The sequence below is a fragment of the Tamandua tetradactyla genome, chromosome 20 (genome assembly GCF_023851605.1).
Source record: "Tamandua tetradactyla isolate mTamTet1 chromosome 20, mTamTet1.pri, whole genome shotgun sequence".
NCBI classification, from domain to species: Eukaryota; Metazoa; Chordata; class Mammalia; order Pilosa; family Myrmecophagidae; genus Tamandua; species Tamandua tetradactyla.
The window spans coordinates 59493237-59512220 of NC_135346.1; the positions used below are offsets into that span (position 1 = coordinate 59493237).

An 18984-nucleotide genomic window follows, 5' to 3' on the forward strand; every position below is an offset into this window, starting at 1 on the left:
GGTATGCTCACCTGGCCAAGTTGACAACTGAATCTAACTAACACATACCATCTCAGTCTTTATTGTCTAATTTTCCTTCTGAATTCATTTGTGCCCCCAGCCTTCCTACCTCTATCATTCTCACATTCAGCTTCATTCAGTGATTTCACATAGTTGTATTACAGTTAGGTAGTATTGTGCTGTCCATTTCTGAGTTTTTACTATCAGTCCTGTTGCACAATATGTATCCTGTCAGCTCCAATTATGCAATATCTTACCCTATTTCTATCTCCTGATGGTCTCTGTTACCAATGAAATTCTCCAAGTATTCACTAATGTCAGTTCATATCAGTGAGACCATACAGTATTTGTCCTTTTGTTTCTGGCTAATTTCACTCAGCATAATGTCCTTAAGATCCACCCATGTTGTTACATATTTCATAACTTTATTCTGTCTTACAGCTGCTTAATATTCCATCGTATGTATATACCACAGCTTGTTTAGCTACTTGTCAGTTGATGGACATTTTGGCTGTTTCCTTCTCTTTGCAATTGTAAATAATGCTGCTATAAACATTGGTGTGCAAATGTCTGTTTGTGTCCTTGCCCTTAAGTCCTTTGAGTAGATACCTAGCAATGGTATTGCCAGGTCATATGGCAATTCTACACTTAGCTTCTTGAGGACCCGCCAAACTGCCTACCACAGTGGTTGTACCATTTGACATTACCACCAACAGTGGATAAGTGTGCCTCTTTCTCCACATCCTCTACAGCACTTGTTGTTTTCTGTTTTATTGATAATGGCCATTCAGATGGGTGTGAGATGATATCTTATTGTGGTTTTGATTTGCATTTCCCTAATAGCCAGGGAAGTTGAGCATCTTTTCATGTGCCTTTTGGCCATTTGTATTTCCTCTTCTGAGAAGTGTCTGTTCAAGTCTTTTGCCCATTTTGTAATTGGGTTTGTCTGTCTTTTTGATGTTGAGTTAAACAGTCTCTTTATATACTCTGGTTACTGGACCTTTATCTGATATATCATTTCCAAATATTATCTCCCATTGTGTAGGCTGTCTTTTTACTTTCTTGATGAAGTTCTTTGATGCACAAAAGTGTTTAATTTTGAGGAGTTTTTCTTTCTTTCTTTCTTTCTTCCTTCCCTTCCCTTCCCTTCCCTTCCCTTCCCTTCCCTTCCCTTCCCTTCCCTTCCCTTCCCTTCCCTTCCCTCCCCTCCCCTCCCCTCCCCTCCCCTCCCCTCCCCTCCCCTCCCTTCCCCTCCCCTCCCCTTCCCTTCCCTCCTTCCTTCTTTCTTTCTTTCTTTTTCTTCAATGCTTGTGCTTTGGGTGTAAGGTCTAAGAAGCCACCTCTTATTGTAAGATTTATAAGATATTTCCCTACATTTTCTTCTAACAGTTTTATGGCCTTAGATCTAATGTTTAGGTCTTTGATCCATTTTGAGTTAATTTTTGTATAGGGTGTGACATATGGATCCTCTTTCATTCTTTTGCATATGGATATCCAGTTTTCTAGGCACCATTTACTGAAGAGACTGTCCTGTCCCAGGTGAGTTGGCTTGACTGCCTTATGAATGATCAATTGTCTGTAGATGAGAAGGTCTATATCTGAACACTCTATTTGATTCCATTTGTCAGTATATCTATCTTTATGCCAATACCATGCTGTTTTGACTGCTGTAGCTTCATAATATGTCTTAAACTCAGGTAATGTGAGACCTCCAACTTCATTTTTCTTTCTAAGAATACTTTTAGCTATTTGGGGCACCCTGCCTTTCCAGATAAATTTGGTTATTGGTTTTTCTATTTCTGAAAAGTAAATTTTAGAGATTTTAATTTGTATTGCAATGAATCTATAAATCATTTTAGGTAGAATTGACTTCTTAACTACATTTAGTCTTCCAATCCATGAACACAGTTTGCCCTTCCATATATTTAGGACTTCTGTGATTTCTTTTAGCAATTGCTTATAGTTTTCTTTGTATAGGTCTTTTGTCTCTTCAGTTAAATTTGTTCCTAAATATTTTATTCTTTTGGTTGCAATTGTAAATGGAACTTTTTTCCTTGAGTTCCCCCTGTGATTGCTCACTACTAGTGTATAGAAATAAAACAGGTTTTTGAGTGTTGATCTTGTAACCTGCCACTTTTCTGTACTCATTTATTAGCTCTGATAGTTTTGCTGTGGATTTTTTGGGGTTTGACGTATAGTAGCATATCATCTGCAGACAGCGAGACTTTTACTTCTTCCTTTCCAATTTTGATGCCTTGAATTTCTTTTTCTTGTCTAATTGCTCTGGCTAGAATTCTAACACAATGTTGAATAACAATGGTGATAGTGGACATCCTCGTCTTGTTCCTGATCTTAGGGGGAAAGCTTTCAGTTTTTCCCCATTGAGGATAATGCCAGCTGTGGGTTTTTCATATATTCCCTTTATCATTTTGAGGAAGTTCCCTTTTATTCCTATCCTTTGAAGTGTTTTCAACAGGAAAGGATGTTGAATTATGTCAAATGCCTTTTCTGCATCAATCAAGATGATCATGTTTTTTTCTGCTTTGATTTGTTTATATGGTGTATTACATTAATTGATTTTCTAATGTTGAACCATCCTTGCATACCTGGGATTAATCCTACTTGCTCATGGTGTATAATTCTTTTAATGCGCTGCTGGATTTGATTTGCAAGAATCTTGTTGAGGATTTTTGCATCTATATTCATTAGAGAGATTGGTCTGTAGTTTTCTTTTCTTGTAATATCTTTGTCTGGCTTTGGTATGAGGGTGATGTTGGCTTCATAGAATGAGTTAGGTAGCCTTCCTCTTCTTCAGTTATTTTGAAGAGTGCCTTGTTATAAATTTGAGCAGGACTGGTACTAATTATTTCTTGAATGTTTGGTAGAATGCACATGTGAAGCTATCTGGTCCTGGACTTTTCTTTTTGGGGAGTTTCTTAATGACTGATTCAATTTCTTTACATGTGATTGGTTTGTTGATGTCCTCTATTTCTTCTCGAGTCAATGTTGGTTGTTCATGCCTTTCTAGTAAGTTATCCATTTCATCTACATTGTCTAGTTTATTAGCATAAAGTTGTTCATAGTATCCTCTCATTACCTCCTTTATTTATGTGGGGTCAGTGGTTATGTCTCCTCTTCCATTTCTGATTTTATTTATTTGATTCCTCTCTCTTCTTTTTGTCAACCTTGCTAAAGGTCCATCAATCTTATTGATTTTCTCATAGAACCAACTTCTGGTTTTGATGATTTTCTTGATTGTTTTCATGTTCTTAGTTTCATTTATTTCTGCTCTAATCTTCGTTATTTCTTTCCTTTTGCTTGCTGTTCTAGTTTGCTAGCTGCTGGAATGCAATATACCAGAAACGGAATGGCTTTTTAAAAGGGAAATTTAATGAGTTGCTAGCTTACAGTTCTAAGGCCGAGAAAATGTCCCCATTACAACAAGTCTATAGTAATATCCAATCAAAGGCATCCAGGGAAAGATACCTTGGTTCAAGAAGGCCGATGAAGTTCAGGGTTTCTCTCTCATCTGGAAAGGCACATGGCAAACACAGTCAGGGTTTCTCTCTCAGCTGGAAGGGCACATGGCGAACATGGCATCATCTGCTAGCTTTCTCTCCTGGCTTCCTATTTCATGAAGCTCCCCGGGAGGCACTTTCCTTCTTCAACTCCAAAGGTTGCTGGCTCGTGGACTCTGCCTCGTGGTGCTGCAGCATTCTCTGCTCTCTCTGAATCCCTCTCTCCAAAATGTTTCCTCTTTTATAGGACTTCAGAAACTAATCAAGACCCACTCAGATGGGTGGAGACATGTCATCCCCTAATCCAGTTTAACAACCGTTCTTAACTAAATCTCATCAACCAGGGAGATGATCCCATCACAGTCCCAAATACACAGCATTGAATAGAGACTATTCTACCTTTAAGAAATGGGATTTATATTAAAACATGACTTTTCTTAGGGGGCATACTTCCTTTCAAACCAGCACACTTGCTTTGGGGTTGGTTTGCTGTTCTTTATCCAGTTCTTCAAAGTGGACAGTTAATTCCTTCATTTTTTTGCTCTTTCTTCTTTTTAGATATAGATATTTAGGGCAATAAATTTCCCTCTTAGCATTGCCTTTGCTGTATCCCATAAATTTTGATATGTTGTGTTTTCATTTTCATTTGCCTTGAGATATTTACTGATTTCTCTTGTAATTTCTTCATTGAGCCACTGGTTTTAAGAGTGTGTTGTTGAGCCTCCATATTTGTGACTTTTCTGGCCCTCTGCTTATTATTGATTTCCAACTTCATTCTTTATTATCTAAAAAAGCGTTTTGTATGATTTTAATCTTTTTAAATTTATTGAGTCTTGCTTTGTGACTCAGTATATGGTTTGTCGTTGAGACTTGTCAATGAACACTTGAGAAAAAGGTATATCCTGCTGTTGTGAGGTGTAATGTTCTATAAATGTCTATTAAATCTAGCTCATTTATTGCATTATTCAAATTCTCTGTTTCTTTATTGATCCTCTTTCTAGATGTTCTGTCCAATGATGAGAGTGGGGAATTGAAGTCTCCAACTATTATGGTAGATGTATCTGTTTCTCTTTTCAGTGTTTGCCTCATGTACTTTGGAGCAGTCTGGCTCAGTGCATAAATATTTATGATTGTTATGTCTTCTTGTTGAATTGCCCTTTTATTAATACACAGTGTCCTTCTTTGTCTCTTTTAATTATTTTACATTTAAAGCCTAATTTGTTGGATATTAATATAGCTACTACTACTCTTTTCTGATTATTGTTTGCATGAAATATCTTTTCCCAACCTTTCACTTTCAACCTATGTTTATCCTTGGGTCTAAAATGCATCTCCAGTAGACAGCATATAGATGGGTCCTGTTTTTTAATCCATTCTGCCAGTCTATGTCTTTTTGATTGGGGAGTTTAATCCATTAACATTTAGTCTTATTACTGTATGGGCGGTACTTTCTTATACCATTTTGCCTTTTGGATTTTATATGTCACATATAATTTTCCTTCTTCTTACCCTTCCTGTTACTCTTCCTTTCTGCACTCATCTCCAGACCTCTCTCTCCTGTCTTTTCCGATCTGTCTCTAGTGCTCCCTGTAGTATTTTTTTGCAGAGCTGGTCTCTTGGTCACAAATTCTCTCAGTAATTGTTTTTCTGAAAATGTTTAAGCTCCCCCCCCATTTTTTTTTTGCATGGGCAGGCATCCGGGAAATGAATCCCCCTCATTTTTGAAGAACAATTTTGCTGGATATAGAATTCTTGGTTGGCAGTTTTTCTCTTTTAGTATTTTAAATATATCATATCACTGTCTTCTTGTCTCCGTGGTTTCTGCTGAGCAATCTATGCATAGTCTTATTGGATTTCCCTTGTATGTGATGGATTGCTTTTCTCTTGTTGCTTTCAAAATCTTTCTTTCTCTTTGGCATCTGACATTCTGATTAATAAGTATCTTGGAGTATGTCTATATGGATCTATTCTGTTTGGGGTATGCTGCACTTCTTGGATCTGTAATCTTGTGTCTTTCATAGATGGGAAATTTTCATTGATACTTTCCTCCATTAGTTTTTTTTTTTTTCTCTTGATTACCGAGGGCTTTTTTTTATTAATTAAAAAAAGAATTAACAAAACAATTAGAAATCATTCCAATCTACATGTACAATCAGTAATTCTTAATAACATCACATAGTTGCATATTCATCATTTCTTAGTACATTTGCATCGATTTAGAAAAAGAAATAAAAAGACAACAGAATAAGAATTAAAACAATAATAGAAAGAAAAAAAACAAAAACAAAAAACCTATACCTCACATGCAGCTTCATTCAGTGTTTTAACATAATTGCATTACAATTGGGTAGTATTGTGCTGTCCATTTCTGAGTTTTTATATCCAGTCCCGTTGTACAGTCTGTATCCCTTCATCTCCAATTATCCCTTCTCTCTTTTTTTTTTTTTTAATTAACGGAAAAAAAGAAATTAACCCAACATTTAGAGATCATACCATTCTACACATGCAATCATTAATTCTTAACATCATCACATAGATGCATGATCATCATTTCTTAGTACATTTGCATTGGTTTAGAAGAACTAGCAACATAACCGAAAAAGATATAGAATGTTAATATAGAGAAAAAAATAAAAGTAATAATAGTAAAATCAAAACAAAACAAAACAAAACAAAACAAAAACCTATAGCTCAGATGCAGCTTCATTCAGTGTTTTAACATGATTACTTTACAATTAGGTATTATTGTGCTGTCCATTTTTGAGTTTTTGTATCTAGTCCTGTTGCACAGTCTGTATCCCTTCAGCTTCAATTACCCATTGTCTTACCCTGTTTCTAACTCCTGCTGAACTCTGTTACCAATGACATATTTCAAGTTTATTCTCGAATGTCCGTTCACATCAGTGGGACCATACAGTATTTGTCCTTTAGTTTTTGGCTGGATTCACTCAGCATAATATTCTCTAGGTCCATCCATGTTATTACATGGTTCATAAGTTTATCTTGTCTTAAAGCTGCATAATATTCCATCGTATGTATATACCACAGTTTGTTTAGCCACTCTTCTGTTGATGGAGATTTTGGCTGTTTCCATCTCTTTGAAATTGTAAATAATGCTGCTATAAACATTGGTGTGCAAATGTCCGTTTGTGTCTTTGCCCTTAAGTCCTTTGAGTAGATACCTAGCAATGGTATTGCTGGGTCGTATAGCAATTCTATATTCAGCTTTTTGAGGAACCGCCAAACTGCCTTCCACAGTGGTTGCACCCTTTGACATTCCCACCAACAGTGGATAAGTGTGCCTCTTTCTCCGCATCCTCTCCAGCACTTGTCATTTTCTGTTTTGTTGATAATGGCCATTCTGGTGGGTGTGAGATGATATCTCATTGTGGTTTTGATTTGCATTTCTCTAATGGCCAGGGACATTGAGCATCTCTTCATGTGCCTCTTGGCCATCCGTATTTCCTCTTCTGAGAGGTGTCTGTTCAAGTCTTTTTCCCATTTTGTAATTGGGTTGGCTGTCTTTTTGTTGTTGAGATGAACAATCTTTTTATAAATTCTGGATACTAGACCTTTATCTGATATATCATTTCCAAATATTGTCTCCCATTGTGAAGGCTGTCTTTCTACTTTCTTGATGAAGTTCTTTGATGCACAAAAGTGTTTAATTTTGAGGAGTTCCCATTTATTTATTTCCTTCTTCAGTGCTCTTGCTTTAGGTTTAAGGTCCATAAAACCGCCTCCAGTTGTAAGATCTATAAGATATCTCCCAACATTTTCCTCTAACTGTTTTATGGTCTTAGACCTAATGTTTAGATCTTTGATCCATTTTGAGTTAACTTTTGTATAGGGTGTGAGAGATGGGTCTTCTTTCATTCTTTTGCATATGGATATCCAGTTCTCTAGGCACCATTTATTGAAGAGACTGTTCTGTCCCAGGTGAGTTGGCTTGACTGCCTTATCAAAGATCAAATGTCCATAGATGAGAGGGTCTATATCTGAGCACTCTATTCGATTCCATTGGTCGATATATCTATCTTTATGCCAATACCATGCTGTTTTGACCACTGTGGCTTCATAATATGCCTTAAAGTCAGGCAGCGCGAGACCTCCAGCTTTGTTTTTTTTCCTCAAGATGTTTTTAGCAATTCGGGGTACCCTGCCCTTCCAGATAAATTTGCTTATTGGTTTTTCTATTTCTGAAAAATAAGTTGTTGGGATTTTGATTGGTATTGCATTGAATCTGTAAATCAATTTAGGTAGGATTGACATCTTAACTATATTTAGTCTTCCAATCCATGAACACGGTATGCCCTTCCATCTATTTAGGTCTTCTGTGATTTCTTTTAGCAGTTTTTTGTAGTTTTCTTTATATAGGTTTTTTGTCTCTTTAGTTAAATTTATTCCTAGGTATTTTATTCTTTTAGTTGCAAATGTAAATGGGATTCGTTTCTTGATTTCCCCCTCAGCTTGTTCATTACTAGTGTATAGAAATGCTACAGATTTTTGAATGTTGATCTTGTAACCTGCTACTTTGCTGTACTCATTTATTAGCTCTAGTAGTTTTGTTGTGGATTTTTCTGGGTTTTCGACGTATAGTATCATATCGTCTGCAAACAGTGATAGTTTTACTTCTTCCTTTCCAATTTTGATGCCTTGTATTTCTTTTTCTTGTCTAATTGCTCTGGCTAGAACCTCCAACACAATGTTGAATAATAGTGGTGATAGTGGACATCCTTGTCTTGTTCCTGATCTTAGGGGGAAAGTTTTCAATTTTTCCCCATTGAGGATGATATTAGCTGTGGGTTTTTCATATATTCCCTCTATCATTTTAAGGAAGTTCCCTTGTATTCCTATCTTTTGAAGTGTTTTCAACAGGAAAGGATGTTGAATCTTGTCAAATGCCTTCTCTGCATCAATTGAGATGATCATGTGATTTTTCTGCTTTGATTTGTTGATATGGTGTATTACATTAATTGATTTTCTTATGTTGAACCATCCTTGCATACCTGGGATGAATCCTACTTGGTCATGATGTATAATTCTTTTAATGTGTTGTTGGATACGATTTGCTAGAATTTTATTGAGGATTTTTGCATCTGTATTCATTAGAGAGATTGGTCTGTAGTTTTCTTTTTTTGTAATATCTTTGCCTGGTTTTGGTATGAGGGTGATGTTGGCTTCATAGAATGAATTAGGAAGTTTTCCCTCCACTTCGATTTTTTTGAAGAGTTTGAAGAGAATTGGTACTAATTCTTTCTGGAACGTTTGGTAGAATTCACATGTGAAGCCATCTGGTCCTGGACTTTTCTTTTTAGGAAGCTTTTGAATGACTAATTCAATTTCTTTACTTGTGATTGGTTTGTTGAGGTCATCTATGTCTTCTTGAGTCAAAGTTGGTTGTTCATGTCTTTCCAGGAACCCGTCCATTTCCTCTAAATTGTTGTATTTATTAGCGTAAAGTTGTTCATAGTATCCTGTTATTACCTCCTTTATTTCTGTGAGGTCAGTAGTTATGTCTCCTCTTCCATTTCTGATCTTATTTATTTGCATCCTCTCTCTTCTTCTTTTTGTCAATCTTGCTAAGGACCCATCAATCTTATTGATTTTCTCATAGAACCAACTTCTGGCCTTATTGATTTTCTCTATTGTTTTCATGTTTTCAATTTCATTTATTTGTGCTCTAATCTTTGTTATTTCTTTCCTTTTGCTTGCTTTGGGGTTAGCTTGCTGTTCTCTCTCCAGTTCTTCCAAATGGATAGTTAATTCCTGAATTTTTGCCTTTTCTTCTTTTCTGATATAGGCATTTAGAGCAATAAATTTCCCTCTTAGCACTGCCTTTGCTGCGTCCCATAAGTTTTGATATGTTGTGTTTTCATTTTCATTCGCCTCGAGGTATTTGCTAATTTCTCTTGCAATTTCTTCTTTGACCCAGTCGTTGTTTAGGAGTGTGTTGTTGAGCCTCCACGTATTTGTGAATTTTCTGGCACTCTGCCTATTATTGATTTCCAACATCATTCCTTTATGGTCCGAGAAAGTGTTGTGTAAGATTTCAATCTTTTTAAATTTGTTAAGACTTGCTTTGTGACCCAGCATATGGTCTATCTTTGAGAATGATCCATGAGCACTTGAGAAAAAGGTGTATCCTGCTGTTGTGGGATGTAATGTACTATAAATGTCTATTAAGTCTAGTTCATTTATAGTAATATTCAGATTCTCTATTTCTTTGTTGATCCTCTGTCTAGATGTTCTGTCCCTTGATGAGAGTGGTGAGTTGAAGTCTCCAACTATTATGGTATATGAGTCTATTTCCCTTTTCAGTGTTTGCAGTATATTCCTCACGTATTTTGGGGCATTCTGATTCGGTGCGTAAATATTTATGATTGTTATGTCTTCTTGTTGAATTGTTCCTTTTATTAGTATATAGTGTCCTTCTTTGTCTCTTTTAACTGTTTTACATTTGAAGTCTAATTTGTTGGATATTAGTATAGCCACTCCTGCTCTTTTCTGGTTGTTATTTGCATGAAATATCTTTTCCCAACCTTTCACTTTCAACCTATGTTTATCTTTGGGTCTAAGATGTGTTTCCTGTAGACAGCATATAGAAGGATCCTGTTTTTTAATCCATTCTGCCAATCTATGTCTTTTGATTGGGGAATTCAATCCATTGACATTTAGTGTTATTACTGTTTGGATAATATTTTCCTCTACCATTTTGCCTTTTGTATTATATATATCATATCTGATTTTCCTTCTTTCTACACTCTTTTCCATATCTCTCTCTTCTGTCTTTTTGTATCTGACTCTAGTGCTCCCTTTAGTATTTCTTGCAGAGCTGGTCTCTTGGTCACAAATTCTTTCAGTGACTTTTTGTCTGAGAATGTTTTAATTTCTCCCTCATTTTTGAAGGATAATTTTGCTGGATATAGGAGTCTTGGTTGGCAGTTTTTCTCTTTTAGTATTTTAAATATATCATCCCACTGTCTTCTAGCTTCCATGGTTTCTGCTGAGAAATCTACACAAAGTCTTATTGGGTTTCCCTTGTATGTAATGGATTGTTTTTCTCTTGCTGCTTTCAAGATCTTCTCTTTCTCTTTGACCTCTGACATTCTAACTAGTAAGTGTCTTGGAGAACGCCTATTTGGGTCTAATCTCTTTGGGGTGCGCTGCACTTCTTGGATCTGTAATTTTAGGTCTTTCATAAGAGTTGGGAAATTTTCAGTGATAATTTCTTCCATTAGTTTTTCTCCTCCTTTTCCCTTCTCTTCTCCTTCTGGGACACCCACAACACGTATATTTGTGCGGTTCATATTGTCCTTGAGTTCCCTGATACCCTGTTCAAATTTTTCCATTCTTTTCCCTATAGTTTCTGTTTCTTTTTGGAATTCAGATGTTCCATCCTCCAAATCACTAATTCTATCTTCTGTCTCTTTAAATCTATCATTGTAGCTATCCATTATTTTTTCTATGTTTGCTACTTTATCCTTCACTTCCATAAGTTCTGCGATTTGTTTTTTCAGTTTTTCTATTTCTTCTTTATGTTCAGCCCATGTCCTCTTCATGTCCTCCCTCAATTTATCAATTTCATTTTTGAAGAGGTTTTCCATTTCTGTTCGTATATTCAGCATTAGTTGTCTCAGCTCTTGTGTCTCATTTGAGCTATTGGTTTGTTCCTTTGACTGAGCCATATTCTCAATCTTTTGAGCGTGGACAGTTATCTTCTGCTGCTGGCGTCTGGGCATTTATTCAGATTTCTCTTGGTGTTGGACCCAGCAAGGTTGTAATATTTTTCTGTGAAATCTCTGGGTTCTGTTTTTCTTATCCTGCCCAGTAGGTGGCGCTCGTGGCACACGTTTGTCTGCGGGTCCCACCAGTAAAAGGTGCTGTGGGACCTTAAACTTTGGAAAACTCTCGCCGTCCTTGGGGTTCGCTAGCCGAAGCGGCTTGAGCCGGCCTGGGGTCCGAACGCAGGGAGGGTTGCTGGTCGCCGCAGCCAGGGAAAGAGCCCGTCCGAATTTCCTAGTCGGCCCTGGGCAACAAGCGTGGTGGGAGGGCGCCAGCGGCAGCGGCCTGCCCGAGAGAGTGCACGTTCCCCGGGAGTCACGGGGTCACCGTTCTCCGCGGCCTGGGGGTTTCCGATCCAATTCTCTCAGTTGGTCCGGGGGCTGCGCGTGGTGTGGGCGCCAGTCGCCTTGGTTTCAGGGGACCACCTCTCCAATTCTCCCAGCCGGCCCGGGAAGGGGGAAGGGAGTAACTCCGGCCGCTTGCCACCCCGCCCGGTAAGGCCCGCGCGCCTCGGCGATCTCACCCGAGCTGCTTCTCTCAGCCAGCCAGCCGTTCCAGGATGAGGTACGCTGTCTTTTTTATCTCTGTTGTGGCTTTGGGCGCTTTCTGTATCGTTTCTACTCCCCTAGTAGGTGTCCTGGAGAAGAAACTAAGATCCGCGCGTCTTACTAAGCTGCCATCTTCCAGGAAGTCTCCTCCATTAGTTTTTCTCCTTCTTTTCCCTCCTCTTCTCCTTCTGGGACACCCATAACATGTATATTCGTGTGCTTCATGTTGTCATTCAATTCCCTGCTCATATTTTTCCATTCTTTTCCCTATATTTTTGTTTGCTTGTCAGATCTCAGATGTCCTGTCCTCCAGTTCACTAATTCTATCTTCTGCCTCTCGAAATCTAACATTGTAGGTTTCCATTGTTTTTTTTTCATCTCTTCTACTGTGCCTTTCATTCCCATAAGTTCTGTGATTTGTTTTTTCAGACTTTTGATTTCTTCTTTTCATTCATCCCTTGCCTTCTTTCTATCCTCCCTCAATTCATTGATTTGATTTTTAATGAGGTTTTCCATGTGTGTTTGAACATTCTGAATTAATTGTTTCAACTCCTGTATCTCATTTGAATTGTTGGTTTGTTCCTTTGACTGGGCCATATCTTCAATTTGCCTAATGTGACTCACTATTTTTTGCTGGTGCTAGGCATTTAATTTCCTTAATTAGTTTATTCTGGAGGTTGTTTTCACTTTTTTTTACATAGGATTTTCTTGCCACATGACTTTGCTGTCTATCTGTTCTTTGACCATCAGTTCAGCTTATTCTAGACCTCTAGCTTAGGTTTTGTTTAACAGATCAGTTATTCAGTTCTTGTTTTCTAGTTTTTTGCCCTGCCTGTATGGTGCCATTTCCCCCCCCCCCCCCTTAGGAGGGTCTATTTAGATATTATAGACCCCAGTCATATTTTCCCAGACCAAACTGGCCTCCTCTCAGGAGGAAAGAGTTACCTGTGTCAGTTTTACCTGAGTGTGAGACCCAGCAGGTTGAAAGACTTTCATATGAAGCCTCTAGACTCTGTGTTTTTCCTATCCTGCCCAGTATATGGTGCTTGTCTGCCTGCATGTCCCACCAGCATAAGGTGATGTGGTACCTTTAACTTCATCAGACTCTCACTGCTGGGAGTGTGGTTGAGATAGAGGAGAGGTCACATGCTGGCTTTAATGGCTTTCAGTTTTCCAGACCCTGGGGTCTGAATTCCTTTAGGGGGTGATTCCACCTGAACTGGGCCCAACCCCTCTCCTGGGGAAGGCACAGCCTCCAGACAAGCTTTTAGACAAGCTTATTTCCACCCTTGCCTGGGGCAGTGGGAGCCTGAGAAGCCTTGCAGTTGTATCCAAAAAGCAGTCAAGCCATAGAAACACAGGCACAAAAAAAAGAAAAAAATCCTTTTCAGAGCAGGACCTCCTTCCTTGGGTTTACCAATCAAGATCTTAAGTTGGTACATTGTTCTGTGTATCTCCAGGTCCTATGTGCCCCCTCCTTTCCTTCAGGGCCCAGGCCCTTTCAAGTATTTTGTGTTGATTGTTCAAAAAAAATCTCTATTTTTTTTTCTTTTTCTGTCAGCCCTGCTCCCTCTGCATCAGTGCAAAACCCAGCAACCTCAGCTTTTACTCAAGGTTCAGCTAAGCTGCAGCCCATTTTTAGTAGTCAGAATTTGTATATGGTATATGATGGATGTTGAACCAACTTTACATTCTTGGGATAAAGTCCACTTGGCCATGATGTATAATCTTTTTTATATATTATTAGTTTGGGTTTGTTCATATTATTGTGAGGATTTTTCAGTCTGTCTTCATAAGAAATATATTCTGTGGTTTTGTTTTCCTGTGATGTCTTTGGTTTTGATATTAGGGGATACTGACCTCATGGAATGAGTTAAGAAGTGTTCCTTCTGTATTTTTGTATGAGTTTGTGAAGAATTGGCATTAAGATTTCCTTAAGGGTTTGGTAGAATTCCTATTCTATTGGTTATCTTTTTTACATTCTAAATAATATCTTTTAATGTACCCAAATTTTTAATTTTGATAAAGTTCTACTTGTCTATCTTTTTTTGTTGTTGTTGCTTGTGCTTTTGGTGTCATATCTAGGAGTCCATTGCCAAATCCAAGGTCCTGAAGTTTTTTCCCCTGTTTTCTTCTAGGAGGAGCATGCTTCTCGGTGCCTGGCATATGGTAATGCTCAATAAATAGAACTAGAACCACTGTTAGCCCAGTAAATGCATGCTATAATGGTCTGAAGCTGTATGTACCCCAGAAAAGATCGTACTCTTAAACTAATCTATTCCTATAGGTGAAGACCTATTGTGGGTGGGACCTTTTGATTAGGTTCCTTCAGTTGAGGTGTCCCCAAGGTGGGTCTTAATTCTCTTACCCAAGTCATTAAGAGATGGAATTCAGAGAAGCACACATAAGCTCAGAGAGAAAAAACACAGAAGCTAAGAAAGAAAGCCACAGATGGAGAAGCCAGAAGCTGCAAACAAGAAAACCCGGAAGAGAAGGGAGAGACCAGCAGACCTGCCATGTGCCTAGTCATGTGGCAGAGAAGCTGAGATCACCAGCAGCCTGCCTTCAGAGTCCAGGTATCATCTTGGCAATACCTTGATTTGGACATTTTCAGGGCTTCAGAACTGTAAGTTGTGAGTTAATAAATCCCCATGGTAAAAGCTAACCCATTTCTGATATAGTACATTTCAGCAGTTTTAGCAAACTAAAGCACATGCTATCTAGTTTAAAATGTATAACATCATAAACTTGTTATTATTAAATAATTGACATTATTTAAATCTTTATTTCCTTACTTCATAAACTAGACATTAATGGAAAAAGCTAAGGCTTTGCTTAAGTAACTTGCTTAAATGATCTGTCTAGGGTGCAAGCAGTTGAACCTAAACTTAAACTTCAATTTATTTGCTTGGAGAACCAATTTTCCTATAACTGTTATGAAACCCTTTTTCTCTAGCAGTTCTTTTGCACTTAGAATTTAAGAGTAGATAAAGGAGAAATTTAACTCAGGACCATCTGAATTATCCAGGAAGAAAGAATAAAGAGACAGAACCCATATGTTTTTATTAGGGTGTAAGGGTCCTTTCTCATCCCAAAGACCACCTAGCTTTCTTAATGCAGGTTTAAAGTAGCATATGGTAATTACTTATTCTCAGTATTTATTAAAGGCACCTCAGTAAATAGTGTGTCAATAGGTAAGGCAGATGAATTACTGAAAGAAGTGACTTCCATGAGGATTTCTGACTTCAAGCATTTGTTCATTTGAAAGAGACCACCACCTATGTATGAGTTTTTTTTTCTTTCTCTTCTTCTTTTCTTTCTTTCTTTCTTTCTTTTTTTTTTTTTTTGCATGGGCAGGCACTGGGAATTGTACTCAGGTCTCTGGGATGGCAGGCAAGAATTCTGCCACTGAGCCACCATCACACTGACCTCTGTTTTCTTTTTATTTCTCTTTCTAAGATGATGCAAATGTTCTAAAAAACATGATCATGGTGATAATATTGTGAGTCGCTGGTTGTACACCATGTATGGAATGTTTGTATGTTAAGATTTATCGATAAAAATATTTAAAAAAAGAGAGACCCACCACCATTGGCCTTGATCCAGAGGACTCCTCCAAACCAAGCCCTGTGAAAGCACTTGTATAGCCCATTGGTGATGGTGATATCCCTTACAGGTATAGAACAGTATTTTGCAATATTTTTATTGTCACAACTGAAGGGATTCTACTGGTATCTAATGGGTAGAGGCCATGGATGCTGCTAGACATCTTACAACGTACAGGATAACCCCACAACAAGACTTATTCAGCCCAAAATGTCAGGAGTGCCCAGGTTGAGAGGCCCTGGTTTTACTGCTCACTTACTGTGTGATTTGGGGCACGTTACTTTTCCTCCCTGAGCTTCATTTTCCTCATCTGTAACATTAAATAACATGAGGTAGATATGAAAATTACCTCGCACATCTAGTAGATGTTTAAATTTTAATTACACTTGCCGTATCATGGGGTAGAGTGGGCCTTATTGTTCCTGAAAAGTGGGAAAAGTTTTTTTGTTTGTTTTCACTGCCTCTTTGATCTGCTCTTAATTCAAAATATACTGTCCAAAATGATGTGATTTTTATGGAATAAGTAATTTAAACAGCAGGATTCTTCTGTAGTGGGTGTCTTTTCTGCTGACTTCTTTTTAGCTGATGTTTTCTTGGTAGCTGCAGCCTTCTCTCCCACCAAAGGTTTCTGTGGCATCTTAACACCAATGGCCTTTTTTCCTCCTTTCTTCCTCGTTACAGGCGTCTTGCCTGGAACCTTCTTCTCATCTGATTTGGCCTCTAGTGCTGCTGCTGCTTTATCCATGCTGAGTCTGTGATTCCTGGCCTGGTGAAGAATGGTGTTTTGGTGCATAGTCTTTGCATATGGGTTTAGTTTCAACATGTTTCTCAGATTTTTCCAGTACGTTCTTCTTTAGGACTTGGCAATGAATTTTCTTGCAAGGTGATTGGGGGGGGTTCTTTGGATCTCTGGGCTTTTCAAGGTCCTGGTATGGTCTATAGTCATCATTTCATGCATGGGAAGTTGTAGTTTGTCTTGAGAGAGGCAGCTTTTTGAGAAGTGCTATATTGGTCATCTAACTTGCATAAAGCACTTTCAGTCCAAATGCAAAAATATCCTATGTGCCCACCAGGAGCAAGTTTCAAAATGTTTAGCTTGCTTACATTAAGCAGAATAATTCCAGGGAGTTCTCTGAAGGCCTTGATGATATTATTGTCCTTGTTATAGAAGATGCATGGCCCCCTGTGCTAGATGTGACAACGGTTCCTCATTTTAACCTTGCCAGTTCTTACACGCTGAGAGATAGAACTTTTTGTTATCATTCCAAGCCTTAAGTTTCTTAAGAAGCAAAACAGCCTCCTTTGTCTTCTTGTAGCTTTCAACTTTATCTTCACCCACTGTCATCGTCAAGTTTGTGTGTCAACTTGGCCAAGTGGTGGTACCAGTTTGTCTGGTTGGGCAAATGCTGGCCTGTCTGTTGCAATGAGGACATTTCATAGAATTAAATCATGATCATGTCAGCTGCATCCACAGCTGATTCCATTTGTAATCAGCCAAAGGGGAGTGTCTTCTGCAATGAGTAATGTTTAATCTGATCACTGGAAGCCTTTTAAGGTGGATTCAGAAGAGACAGGCTCTTCCTGCTTTGGCTGGTGAGCCTCTCCTGTGGAGTTCCTCCAGACCCTCCATCGGAATCGTCAGCTTCACAGCTGCCCTGCAGATTTTGGACTCTGCATTTCCACGGTCATGTGAGACACTTTTATAAATTTTATATTTGCAAGTATTCCCTGTTGATTCAGTTTCTCTAAAGAACCCTAACTAATTCACCCACCAAAGGAAGTTCAGGAATTTCCTCAATATGATGACTGTTAGACATGGCCAATGCTGGTAAGTCTAAGGCAGCCAGGGCAGAGCAGATGGCGTAGAACCTCTGCATTGTGTTTACTCTTCAGTGCTGTCATCACCATATTTTGGTTGGTGCAAATACGCGGCCTCCACAACACATATTTCCAGAAGCACCCTGACCAGATCGGTGATCCCCCCACCTTGAACTCTGGAATTAGAGCCACCATTGTGTCATGCCCCAGAACTCAGCACTGGTGTGAGGACCTGCTAACTCACTGACAGCATAGGACTGTCTGTAAACTTTTGCACAAATTGGTGTGAACAAAGTTTACGATGTCTGGCCTAATGGGAGCCTTGAACATGGCAAGCAAAGTAACATTCTTTCCAGATGATTGCCCCTTTTCAGAATACGCTGATATTGATGGATGACCATGCTGTCGTGGAGAGAGAAGGTCACACACCTTCAACCTGGTGACTCCCACAGGAAAACAGAAAGTTTTTTTAAGAACAGATGTCTTTTCTTGCTACCATCCATAGTTTCCACTATTCAAGGTACTTTCACAGCTATTGAGAATCAAAATGTGTTGACACTTCTATTTTCTCACCCAGAATAGCACAGAGCCACCACACTCCTGTATTGCATCTTAATAACTTACACAATTTGGGTGAGCTAAGCACAAAGGGAAAACATTGCTAAGTTTGATTCAGTTGACTAGATAAATTCTGAGCTTGGAACATAAAACGTTTCTGGCTTTTAGGTCTGAACTCAGACTTCTACTCTTAGAGGAGTCTTCTTACATACATTCTGATGAGTGATAATAGTAACTATCAATATTACCTACTGGTGTCAGGAAAAGGCCTACTTTGCAGCTGGGGAAACAGGTTCAGAGAGGGTGAGGAACATGCCCTAAGTCCCTGCCACTGATGTGTGGTAGAAGCTGGGAATCCACCTCAATTGGCCTGGATACTTTCTATGGTTCTATGCTACAAGTCTTTACCTAAGACTTAGGTCTTTCTCATTGTAGTATGGAGATTTTCTCTCTGTAGCAGGTCCCTAGGTTGGCATTGTTCTCTCTTTGGAGAGACTGCCTTGCTCTGACTTTATTTTCACAGCCACCCCTTCCAAAGAGGACATCTGATGGAATCAAGTGTGTTTCCACCAGAAAGAAAGTCTAGGAGTATTTATTTTTCTGGAACAAATGGAAAAAAATATTCTAAATACCTTGATTAAAATTAATTCTACTTACACAGCCCTATAATCCAGGCTGCCGCCCTCCCCTCTCTTCCCTTCCCCTTCCACCCAGTCTTAACTAAACTGTAGAGAGTGCAGGATGGTTGAAAAATAGCCTATACAGAGGAAAATTGACCTCCTGCAGATATTTTATTTGGCCACATGGGTTTTTTGTTTTGTTTTGTTTTGTTTTTTTTTGCATGTGTTTGTCTTTGTTTTTAAATTGAATTTGGATGCCTTTATATAGAAACCATCACTCCCTGTTGCATAGCACCCAGCTGCATCACACTTTCTGAAGGTCTTTGAGTTTTGGATATCTTGGGGAGCCCTCTGATAGGAGCCCTGCCTGATTTCCAAAGAAATTCAGAGTCAAAGACTCTTAGTTATGGCAGTTTCTTGCAAAGCTGAAATTTGGTTGTGTTCCAGTAAGCATGAAACTCTGGGAAACACTGATATTTATATTTTGGATAGAATGTTTATTGTGGATAGAATGATAAAATAGCTGGGTTT

The 18984-nt window shown here is 38.5% G+C and overlaps 1 pseudogene; it reads right to left on the minus strand.

The window, feature by feature from the left end:
- Positions 1–15938: 15938 nt before the first annotated feature.
- The window catches only part of LOC143664360 (large ribosomal subunit protein uL4 pseudogene), a 38212-nt pseudogene continuing 35166 nt past the window's right edge, over positions 15939–18984 (minus strand).